Source organism: Polypterus senegalus, chromosome 6 (assembly GCF_016835505.1).
Source record: "Polypterus senegalus isolate Bchr_013 chromosome 6, ASM1683550v1, whole genome shotgun sequence".
NCBI classification, from domain to species: Eukaryota; Metazoa; Chordata; class Cladistia; order Polypteriformes; family Polypteridae; genus Polypterus; species Polypterus senegalus.
In genome coordinates this window covers 81,909,428-81,922,297 of record NC_053159.1, presented here as the reverse complement: position 1 = coordinate 81,922,297, position 12,870 = coordinate 81,909,428, and positions in this window count along the sequence as shown.

The following is a 12,870-nucleotide window of genomic DNA, read 5'->3' as shown; positions in this document are numbered from 1 at the left end:
AAAATGAACACTTTAAAACCCCTGATTTTCTGTGTGTTATTCCTGCCAGAAACAGTCATGAAAGAACTTTTAAAAAAGAGGATTGGGTGACAGAAAGCTAAACCAAAAATGAGCAAAAAAGTCAAAACCAGGAACTCATCCTAACAGATGTTAAACCAGTTTACAAAACAAGTGTACAATTAAAATATTTTATATGGGCATTCTAGTTTATTTCATTTTATGTTTATTGCGTTGAGGTTTCTTGATCATTTCATGTTATTTTGACAGTTTTATTTCGTTTCCATTCCTTTTCATTTTTTGTTTACACGATGTGATAGTACGTGTTACATGACTGCGATTGTCGCAACAATTACGTCACAGAGTGTAATGGTATAACCTTAGCAGCCATTCCATTGCACATTATCCTTTGGTATAATAATATCTTTAATCTAGCGATAGTTAACTTCTTTAACAAGTAGGCTCAGGTTTTGTTTTTGGTTTATTGATGGATTCTTATTTTGCCCTCGTGTTTTGATTGTTTTTTGACATTTTTCAGGTCTGACGTGCTTTTCTTTGCTACAGTTCACACAAGATGTTAGCATTGCCTGGTTATTTATCTACCTTTTTCACAACAAGCCTCATATCTTATAACAAAAAGAATCAAAGTCAAAAAAGCACAAGCAGAACATTCAGGAACTTAATAAGCAAAACAATAGCACACTAGACTCCTACGCTTTTAATCCACAAACTTTGATGAAATGGCTTCTGAAGTTCCAGATTATAAAGAGTCAGGTGTGTGACATCACATGGTGTAGCCTCCTGAAACACGCCCCCAGCAACCAATCAGTGCTTCCCTAGCGACAGAGCCACAAAATGGTGGTCATATAAATAAATTGTGTTAACAAAAATGAACATAGCTCAAATTAAATATTATTAAAAATTAATATTTTAAAAATAGTTTCTTAAATGTTTATAACATGTAAATGTTTATCATTATAATACATACTGAGTCTACAGAATTAATAACTACAGCATTAACAAAACTTTACTTTGAACACAAAAACTCTTTCAAAATCTGCCATGCCTTAACACTGTGGTACTGCCTGACTTGTGCTATAAGTCAGGGGTCACCAACTCCTGTCCTCGAGGACCACCGTGGCTGCAGGTTTTCACTCTAACCCTTTTTTTAATGACTGCCGAGTTTGTGCTGCTAACTAACTTCTTGCAAATTCATTTTAATTGAATTGCTTTCTTAAGATTTGTTCCCCTGAATTTCTTCATCGTTCCTTTGAATTCCTTTATTTCTTTCCTTGAATGGCACCCAAACAGAAATGAAATGTGAAGTAAGGGAGCCAACAGAAGACCAACTAAGTGAGGGCCTCAAACTCCAACTAATTTCACTCCACCCAGCTACTTAATGAGGTGCCGATTCTTGTTTTTAATGAAACCCATTCTTTAATTCAATGGCTTGATTTTCTCTTTCTGAGAGTACTGTTAAAATGTTTTGGGGACTCAGCAGATCAGCATTCTTGAGACCTTCATCTTTCTTTATTTTCAGATGTTGTATGATGGACACCAGGTGTTTTGGCTCATTTTGTATCTCATTATTGTTTGGCTGCCAATTAAGGGAGATGAAACAATTAAGGGGCCTGAGTCTTCAAGAGCAAGTCAATTAAAATTAGTTAAAAAGAAGTTAATTGGCAGAAGAATAGGTCACTCATTAAGAAAAGGGTTAGAATGAAAACCTGCAGCCACGGTGGTCCTCCAGGACTGGAGTTGGTAACCTCTGCTATAAATTACAATTCAGACATTTACAACATCCCAAGCCTTCTACTTCTGTTCACAGTTGATGATTAGGACTCACCTTCTCATTGAGATCTTACAAAGTTCTTCAGTTTTATTGTGATTCCACCACAGCAGCTGCACACATGGGCATGATAGTTAACACTTTGAGGGCTGAATATTTTTTCCAAAAAACTCAGTTTTCTGAAAAGTACACAATCCATTAGTTTCACACATAAATCAAGACTGCTGTTGGCACCTGTTCAGCATCCCTGGCAGCAGTGGCTGTGCAGGGGTGGGGGGCTCAATGGCCAGCAGGAATGCATAGTGGGCTGGCTACCTCTTTGTCTTGGCACCACAGGTGGGCAATGGTGGCAGCTGAAGTGTGACGCAATATGGTTTGTACCTCTTGTCATCATAAGTGGTGGTCCTCCTAGGTGAACGCTACTGTAGTAATTTGCTTTCCACATTTGCTTTAGTCTCCCCAGATGTCAATGCCATTTTAGAGGCTGTTTGCTCTTCACTACTCCTGCACATCAAATCAACAAAGCTAACTTTCCTTCACCCAAAGAGAGTTGAACTAAAATGTAAGGGCGGGATTTGTCACAGTTTATAGCCCATTACCATCCTCTACCCCTGAATTTTGACAAAAGTCAACATCAGCCCTGAAAGAGTTAAGACTACGGTTCGGAGAATTACATCCATCAGACTGTCTGAATTCTGTACATGCTGTCTGAGGTCTGAACTTCAAGGACCCAAGCAGTTGGCACTCCATCATATGTCATCTTGAGGCAAACAACTTGTTCATACAGATGCAGCTTACAGTAGGCCATTGACTACAATCTTTGTCTTTATCCTGAGACTGGCGGGCAACCTGAAACAAAAACACAAGCAGACCATGAAAATTCTTTACTAAGGATATGCCAGCAGTCAACTGAAATGGAGTTCAGGAATTGTGAGATGGCATCTCTACTCGTTGTACCACCTTGTCATTTAAGAGCTACACAGCAGCAGCCCAAGAAGAAGAAGAAAATTTCTAATAGGTAAGTGAAAAATCCAACAACTTCACTGTGAGACCCATCTTAGGCAGCCTAACGTTAATTTTAAACTTTCCTGTCTGTGAGCATATAAGTCAACGTGCGAATTTCAATATGGGAGCTGGTTTTAATCACTAGAACATAGCTGTTGTAACGTCAGCTTTAGGATAAGTAAGGAAATACGAATAAACCATAAATACAAGGTTATCATGACGATGTGCTGACTGGCACATTGCAAATACCTGATTAGGGGCAAAAATAAAGGTCTTGGCACCAAACAGCGAATCAGGATCACGTCAATCTGCTGTGACACGTAGTAGTAATCATGTGGACAGAGTACTGTGAAGTTCTAACAGTCTCGTGTGAGCAACATGCAGCAGATTGCCTCTTTGGCACTATGATAACCAAGAATGTAAAATAGGCTTATAGGATCATTAAAATTTGTAACCTCGTTTTATTTAACAGAAAGCGCCAATCAGCTTATATGATTATCCCTGTTTCCAGAACAGTTCTCCAGTTATGTTCCCAATTTGTGGAAAAATGGAGCTGCTGAAGAATATTAATGTACAGCAGAACAGACACTTGGTGAATAGGGAGCTGTGACCACATGTGGCAAACTTCACTGCTGGTACAAGTACTTGCCTCAGAAGCATTGCATTTACCAGGATTTAAGTGCCAATGTTTCATTTTCTTTTCTATTTATCTATTTAATTAGTTTTCCTGGCCTTTCATGGGCACTGGTATTTTTTCCTTAAGGTGCTGTGTGTTGCTAAGCACATGAAGCGTGAATCGTGAGGTCATAGTAATCAATTATTAAAGCCCAAACTGTTATACATCAAAGGGACCAGAAGGTGAGATGTTTTCTTTAACCCAGCCAAAGTTTGTATTTCACTCAAAACTTTTATTTTATTTAAGCCAAAACATTAAGAAATTGAGTTGAAAAGTCATTGCCAAAGATCAGTACACTTAATCAGGCTAAAGAAACACTCTCCACAACTCTCAAGGTTTAATCTAATTTTGGATGACCAGGCGCCAACCTTCAGACTGTCACATTGATGACATCGTGCGGCACATGTTCCCACTGATTCTTAAGTAATAAAACAACAACAACAGTATTTTGTTCACAAAATGGCAACATCCACAATCTACATATATAAAATGCTAAGCGTTGTGACTGTCTGTGATTTGATTACTCATTAATCACTGAGGCTTGAACCTCAATCTTGGTCTTAATCAAAAGTTCATTTAACGTTTACAAAAGTATCAGGGTTTTCATCTCTCGTACGACAACTGCATAGGCGAACTGATTGAGAAAGTGACATGGCAGACAGAAAAAAGAGCAACAATATCTGCTGAGCATGAAGCAAACTATAGAAACCGATTACATGATAGGAAGAAGAAGAGGACCTTGATCAAGAAGATAAAGAAGAACCTTGATCTTGGTGTTAATCTAAAGCTTATGATGTAATACAAACAAACATGTGACTAGCAGTCAGCTGCACTTGGCTCTCAGGGCATGTGTCTTTGTTGTTTCCTCAGCTATATTAATTTAGCAAGGGCCAGAGGGATGCCTGTATCTGTCATGACTTGGTATGATCAAATGCCCCATTGTTTATTACCATTGTTAGGTCTACTTCCAGGGTTTCTAGGGGGCGTGGCCTCTGAAGTCACGACCCTGGCATAATCAATGTAATTGGATAAAAGGACAGCTATGAGCTCAAATCCCTATCCAATCTGCAGATTCCAACTCTCTAAAGAATTCCATATTTATCACTTTCAGTTTTGGCCTGTTTGTTCTCTCAATCACAATTATTGTTTCTCATATTGGGCTTTGGTTTACTTTCACTTTCTACCTTATTTTTTGTTTTGTTTTTTTATGTGGATCTTCCAGCTTCTGGAATTTACCTGGCAATTGAATGACAGAACAAAATCTTTCAGCTGAACCTCATCATTACCCCTGAAAATGTTGCACAATTACTGTAACACATGGGTGGGCAGTGTCGGGCCTGGAGGGCCCAAGTGGCTGCGTGATTTTTTTCTGACCCTGTTTCTTAATGAGAAATCAATTATTGTTGAAGTGAAATTTTGATGCTTCATTTTAGTGGTCTCCCTTGTTATGGTTCCTCACACCATAGCTGCTTTTTTCAGTCTTAAACAGCTGCATTCACTGTTTTAATGGCTCCTTATTAGCAATAAGATGCAAATGACAAAGGAGCCAGGAGTTCTCCATTTAACTTGTTTCCAGTTACACCTGCGAGGTTTCATCAGAAACACCTAACAGAAAAATGTGACAAGCTAAAAATTATACATTTTACACTTCAAAACATTTGGATGATATCCTTGCAAAGGAGAAAATCTACAATATAAGAACCTAACATTACAGACTAACATGCCACAAAATTAAATAAGGCCTGAGATTAGCAATCATTGGTTTCTAATTAAGCAATTTGTGTTGGAACGAAAACCTGCAGCCACTGCAGTCCCTCCAGGACCAACATTGCCCACCTCTGCTGTAACAAAATCCTGCCTAATTAGCTTTATCCTTAACTAGCAGACCATGTGCGCTTCGCTGCAGTCGCTGTAATAATTATGTATCTACATGCGACTTATAGAACTTCTTTATATACAACATTTTTGGTTTGTCCTGAACTCTAAGAAACACTAAAGGAAAAATACTACTCAGTAAGTACGATGTGTCTAGTAAACAGCAAATCAGTAAAGGAGAGAGGACTAAACAGTAAGGAAAAAGAACAGCAAGACCGCGTCAGCTGCGGAGCTCAGCTCAGAGCGAAATGGAGTGAATGGGAGGGGAGATGATCACATGACTCCCCCACCCGCCTTAACTCTCCATCCCTCCACAAACACACAAACACAGTCTCTCGGATCTCAACTCTCCTTTATATGTATAGATAACCAGTAGGGGAAGGCACCACTGAGACCCAAACTCTAGACAGCAACACACTCAACATAGTCCCAGGTTCAAATAAAGGCTTTTGCTTATTAAACACATTATCTTCAGAAATGAACAAGTTCCACTTTCTCAACCACAGATAAATGCACTGCTCTTTTCCCTCCTTCCACTTTCCCTGGTGAGTGTCCCCTTCAGCCTCCCACCTCTGACTTACATGAATGAGGTCAAGTTGCTTCTTTTATGTTGGACCAAAGAGTATCACAGCACTGAAGAGATGAAGCACTTCCAGAGTCACGTAGAAGCCCCACGAAACAAGGAGTTCTTTTCCCTCTGGTGGCACCCAAGACCCCCGACAGTGTTGTCTCTCAGGAGTATGAATCCAATGGATCCCTGCGGGTGTCCATATTGAGTCCATGCCAGAAGAGCACTGCCATATCTATTGTACTGGGGGATGAATTGTTCCCCCTGTCCATTCACTATGGCGGAGAGGCTCCCTCAACCAACCTGCCCAGGATGCCTGTCCATCCACATGTTTGGTTTCCTGATCGCTACCTTTCAAAGGGCTAAACAATTATTAAATTACTTTAATACTATTACATTCATCACTGGGGTAGATCATATCAGTAAACAAGGCGAGTAAGTTTCAGTGACATGATATTCAAACTTAAATTTAATCATTATATATGTTTATTTACAGAGAGAGTCAAAACTAGAAGAAAAGATACAGCCTGAACGATTCAAATTGATGTCCATACATCAGGCTTCTCTTCATTATAACTGAGAGAGAGTTGTCCATGTACTTTACAGAGGCCGTTCTTTTCCCATCAATTTGTTTAGCCAACCTGTTCAGCATTAAGAGCCCACATTATTGCAAAAAGCCGCTCAACAAATGGAAGCAGCAACACGTACCTAATGGCTCTGCATAGCCTAGCAGTTTTCATGGGTCTTTTCTTCTTCTTCTTCTTCTTCTTTCGGCTGCTCCCATTAGGGGTTGCCACAGTGGATCATCTTTTTCCATATCTTCCTGTCCTCTGCGTTTTGCTCTGTTATCCATTTATTTATTCGGACATCTGACACTCTGTGTTTTCCACAATCCTTCTCAGGTCAATTGTGGCCACTCGAAGCCACTCTTTCACATGTGTGTCAGGAAGAACAGAGCAATGTTTTGACTTTGTTTTTAGCTTAGAAAAAAACAGATTCGCACACGTAAGTTGATCCAAACATTGACATTAGCTTCAGTGCAGCGTGCTTGACATTGGGATTATCTGTTGTGGAACTGACCCCAGACACAGACAGACGGACATTGTTAGGTCACCCTGCACACGTTTATTATATACAATATTTACAAGAAGTTCAGTGCACGTCCCAGTGCCTCCAGCACTGATCCCCTAAAGTCCAGGCCTCACAGTCACCAAATGCCTTTTCTTATTGCCGCGGCCCCTTAAATAACAACCCAGATGGGCTCCAGCTGCTTTCCTGGCAATCCTCCGCAGACACACCCCGTGTGGCCGAAGTTCCGGCTGAGCACCCGGAAGTCCTCCGGGTGTCCCCAGTCTTCTTCCCCCCAGCACTTCCTGGTGTGGCAGAAGTGCTGAGGTCCAGGGTTCTTCAGGCACCGTTGCACCGCCTGGCGGTGGCCACGGGCCCCTACAGGGTTGGGCTTCCAAGCCCTCTACCCATGGCCCCCAACACAACTAGGGCGGCCGCCCTCTCGTGATCTGGAGGAGGCACATCCTGGGCATCCCGGCTGGGCTCCACCCCCAGCCGCATGCGACACTGTCTATGGGCACAATTTTCCAGAACTCTGTGGTTCCTTCTCTCAAAACACACTTAAGGCTGTCATCTTCAGAAACTTCGGTCATCTCCGACTGGGACGCTGTTTCATCTGAAATTAAAGGGGCTTTCAAAAAATCTGATTCAGCAGGGAAAGGGTTGATGAGGAATGTGATCTGTAGCCATTTTTATTTCAGAATCTGTCCTCGTCGACCAGTTCTACACCCTTAGCAGAATCCTGGAGGGTGCATGGGAGTTTGACCAACCAGTCTACATGTGTTTTGTAGACTTGAAAAAGGCGTTCAACCGTGTCCCTCGGGGAATCCTGTGGGGGGTGCACTGGGAGTATGGGGAACCGGACCCCCTGATTAGGGCTGTTTGGTCATTGTACAACCGGTGTCAGAGCTTGGTCCACATTGCTGGCAGTAAATCGAACCCGTTTCCAGTGAGAGTTGACTCCGCCAGGGCTGCCCTTTGTCACCGATTCTGTTCATAACTTTTATAGACAGAATTTCTAGGCGCAGCCAGGGTGTTGAAGGGGTCCGGTTTGATGGACTCAGGATTGGGTCACTGCTTTTTGCAGATGATGTTGTCCTGTTTGCTTCATCAGGCCGTGATCAGGCCGTGATCTTCAGCTCTCTCTGGATCGGTTTGCAGCTGAGTGTGAAGCGGCTGGGATAAGAATCAGCACCTGCAAATCCGAGACCATGGTCCTCAGCTGGAAGAGGGTGGAGTGCCCTCTCAGGGTTGGAGGCGAGATCCTGCCCCAAGTGGAGGAGTTTAAGTATCTCAGGGTCTTGTTCACGAGTGAGGGAAGAATGGAGCATGAGATCAACAGGCGGATCAGTGCGGCGTCCGCAGTGATGCGGGCTCTGCATCGGTCTGTTGTGGTGAAAAAGGAGCTGAGCCATAAGGCAAAGCTCTCAATTTACCAGTCGATCTACGTTCCTACACTCACCTATGGTCATGAGCTATGGGTGGTGACCGAAAGAATGAGATCAGGAATACAAGCAGCTGAAATGAGTTTCCTACACAGGGTGTCTGGGCTTTTCCGTAAGGATGGGGTGAGAAGTTCAGTCATCCGGGAGGGGCTCAGAGTAGAGCCGCTGCTCCTCCACATCGAGAGGAGTCAAATGAGGTGGTTCGGGCATCTGATCAGGATGCCTCCTGGACGCCTCCCTGGTGAGGTGTTCCAGGCACGTCCAACCGGGAGGAGGCCCCGGGGAAGACCCAGGACACGCTGGAGGGACTTTGTCTGGCCTGGGAACGTCTTGGGATTCTCCCGGAAGAGCTAGAAGAAGTGGCTGGGGAAAGGGAAGTCTGGGCCTCTCTACTAAAGCTGCTGCCCCCACGACTCGACCTCGGATAAGCGGAAGAAGATATTTAATATTCGATCATTTTCCTTAATAAATAAATGACCAAGTATAATATTTTTGTCTCATTTGATTAACTGGTTTCTCTTTATCTACTTTTAGGATTTGAGTGAAAATTTGATGATGTTTTAGGTCATATTTATGCAGAAATATAGAAAATTCTAAAGGGTTCAGAATCTTTCAAGCACAACTGTATCAAACAGAAGGGTTTCCTACTTCATTCCACAAAAAAATTGAATTCCTTCCATTGAGGTAAGAATGTCCTGTGCCTCTCTTCAGATTTGTGCTTAGCTTTACGTTTTCCTGACTCTGCCATGGAGATTCAGTGAAGCTAGCTTGGCTAACAAACTTCTGTGTATGTGCGAGTATGCATGTGACTTTTCTATCAATCACATAATGACAAAATTATTTTTTATTAAAAATATTGGCAACATTATCATATTCAAATGCATTTTGACTTATATGAAATATATTTTAATCAGTAAAAAAAACTCTGATGACCAGAGTATGTGAGTGAAGTGGAGCAATGAGAATTTCCGTTCATCTTTCACAGAGTGGTACATTCCCCCAGCTCTCCCACTTACAGACACTGCAGACCACTCTGCTCGTTTTCGCTCCCCACTCTGGTCAAGCTTCACTCCACTCCACTGAAACTGCTCACCACTCACTACAAAAAAGAAAACAATCTGCATTTTATTTTAATTTTAGCTTAAACTGTAGCATGGCATCAAAATAACTCAGCAGCCAAATCCACATTCAAGCAGAGATGATTTATTTCAAGATGTGAGCGAGTCCAGTACCTCTCCGGTTTGCGAAAGTGGAGCGAGACAGAGCAAGAGATAAGGTGATGCTTCCGTTCTGTACTTGCTCCTGCTCCTTCGAAAATCCTTCTGCTCCTGCTTCACGCTTGCTCCCACTCTGCTCCATTCACATAATCTGCTGATGACCAAGAAAAAATTGATAACACTAATAGCCCACGCAGCCGCACAGAAGCTGGCAAGGAACCTCCTACAGGTTCGCCACTCTTTGTTTTGCTGATGGGTCAAAAGAAGAACACATCTGTCTTTTTTAAAGTGGCTTCAAACTTGGCCCACATCTTCTTAAACTTTCACCGGGAAACCCTTGTAAGCCTATCCTTTCATGTAGGAAGTCAGTCATTGCAGCTTCCCCCTCTCCCCTCTCAGCATGATGTCATTAATCCTGAGTATTTGTTAGCTAAATACCTGCATTTTGCTTTTCCTAACCTTCTGCTAAACTCTTGTTTAAATATACATCTTCTTCTTTTGGCTGATCCCGTTAGGGGTTGCCACAGTGGATCATCTTGTTCCATATCTTTCTGTCCTCTGCATCTTGTTCTGTTACACCCATCACCTGCATGTCCTCTCTTACCACAACCATAAACCTTCTTTATTGTTGTCCACATGTTGATCTGGCAAAATCTTACACCAGATGCCATTCCTGACGTAACCCCTCTCATTTATCTGGGCTTTGGATCGGCACAAAGAAACACACTGGTTTGTGCATCCCCTGTGGCTGGGTTCTTGTTTAAATATACATTGTCACAATAATGAGACATACTCAGATAAAGGTTTGGGGCAGCCACCCGTATAATCTGGTATCCTGGCTGCAAAGTCGTTCTTTACGAAAATAAACAGCACTGTTGTGCATACAAATGAGTCCAAAACAAGACTGAGGATTAAGGGAAAAGGTACAGGCTTTTAAAGGGGAAAACAGGAAGTGAGGTCATAAGGATCAGGCCCATGTTCTTTAGCCATTGGTTCGAGCCTGGGCGTGACATCACAGGGGCCGGAGTCGGTAAGGTCTCCTTTCCATTGGCTCGGTCCCGGAAGTGACGTCAAGAGAGCCAGATGGAATCTTCCGGGAGTGGTCTACAGGAAAGAGAGAAAAAGAGTCAGTGCACTCTGCTAGCTCCCGGCATGCCTCAGAACTGCCCTCACTCAAGCCCTTTAGCTGCCTCCCATGTGCACGTGTGTGACAATATAATTAAAAGTAATGCTAGTTTTTCCCCATGTGCTGTCACTCTACGCTAAACTTAGAAGAGATACTTCAAGCACTGATTACAGTTTTGGTCTCCCATTACAGAATCTCTCCTCAGTTAAGCGGTCCCTTGAATGCCTATGTAGCCCTCCCTTACACAGGTCACATCCTTCTTGGGCTTTGCTATAATGAAAGATGAGCGCACATGTGTGTAAACTATGAAATGTTGTACCTTGTACTACATAAATATGTCTTATATATAATTTAATTAAAATTCACCACAGAATACTGTTCAAGTTCCTTTTTATAAATCGCAATAAAGCAGAATGACTAAAAAATAAACAGAAAGAGACGGAATCAGCAGTGTGATAAAGAGGAAGGCACGATGCAAACAAGAGATTCTACTTCTGAAAGGTTAAACATTAACCAGCTACACTTGCATATTTTACAAGATAATGCATCTTTTTATATCCGGTATTCCAATCAGGCAGTTTATCTGTTGGAAAACTATGCCATAAAGCTGTTCACCTTACTGTAGCAAGTATGTGAGGCCTTCAGAGAGTCCCAAAATCACACAAAATTCCTACTAGACAGGGAGGAACTGTCAAGCTTTGACTAGTCATGAAAAGGTAAACAAAGAATCTTTATAAATAATCTATCCATCAAAAATGCACTACTTAACAAAAATCACCAAGAAGCACAAAAGGGCTTGCCTGAAGTAAACAATTCAGTAGCAAGTAGGTACCAAAATACTATCTAAAAAAAATGTTCAAAATCAGAGCAAAAAAGTTGAAAAAAAATCCAGGAACACACAGAATTAATTGCACAGTAAAGCTGAACTCAGCAACACTACAAAGCTCATTCAATGAACCACAAGGGACTGCTTATTCCCTTAGCCTTTATAGTACTGATGATGAATTGGTGGCCCCACAAAACACATGGAGCAATGTAACATCAGCATGGATGCACAGAAATTTACACAAAATGAATAAAAAACAGAATAATGCACAAACGTAACAAGAGCAACATGGACAAAACCATCAAAAATGAACAAACAAAAAAGACATAAAATGGGAATCTGAACCACAGACAGGTTTGCGGAAACATCATACATGCAGGTTGTGCTGGACGTTGGAAGCTTCATCCTGTTGAGCTGGTGGCTCATCCATTTTATACAAATCCATGACCTTGGCCAATCCTGTACTATTCTGCAAAAAAGTAATGTTTCTAGTATTTGCTGTTTTCACTTGCCATAGGAGTTTTACCAAAATGTTCAGTGCTAACATTAGACTCTGGAACATTTTGAAGTTCTGTTTGTTACCTGGCGTCCTAAAACAGTGCTGTTGTTGGTCGTAGGAGCTAAAGAACTGAGTGCAGTAAAGAGATACTAAAATAACAAATACCTCTGATTGCCTGAGGGTCTCAAACCTGCTTGTCCTGTGTAGTGTCACTGTATGTGTATGTCATTTTGTCCCATCTCAGTGTGCATTATAATATTTTAAAAACGGTGGATGCATATTAAAATGCATGTATATAATAAAGGCTCATTTTAGTTTGGAAAAAAAAAAAAGAAACTACAAAAACAGGGTGGGCCTGGGCCTATGCTGGCCAAATAATGGTGCTGCATCTGCCAACCTACCTAAAAAGAAGTGCTGGAATCAGGTCAAAAAATTGACCTAAGGGAGAGCATTGAGTCAGCATTTGAAGATGACGTAAGGGTTAACAGGATGTGGTGGCCACTCGGTCTCCTGCAGTGCTCACCACTCCTCTACCACACTTGCCTATGAACTGTCTGAGTGAAAGGATCATTCTGTCTCAGCTCATGAGGTGATTTCTAAAAATGTACAGCTGTACAGTCTACCTTACTAAGGTTCAGGTTTACATAAATTTCTCCTGTCCAAATGTACTGAAGGGTAATAAATCTAAAAAAGAGAATAAGGAGTAATCTATGACGTCCTCAGTGCTGTTACTTCTGTAAAAGGTGCCATCTCATAATGACATGAAGGACAGCAGAGAG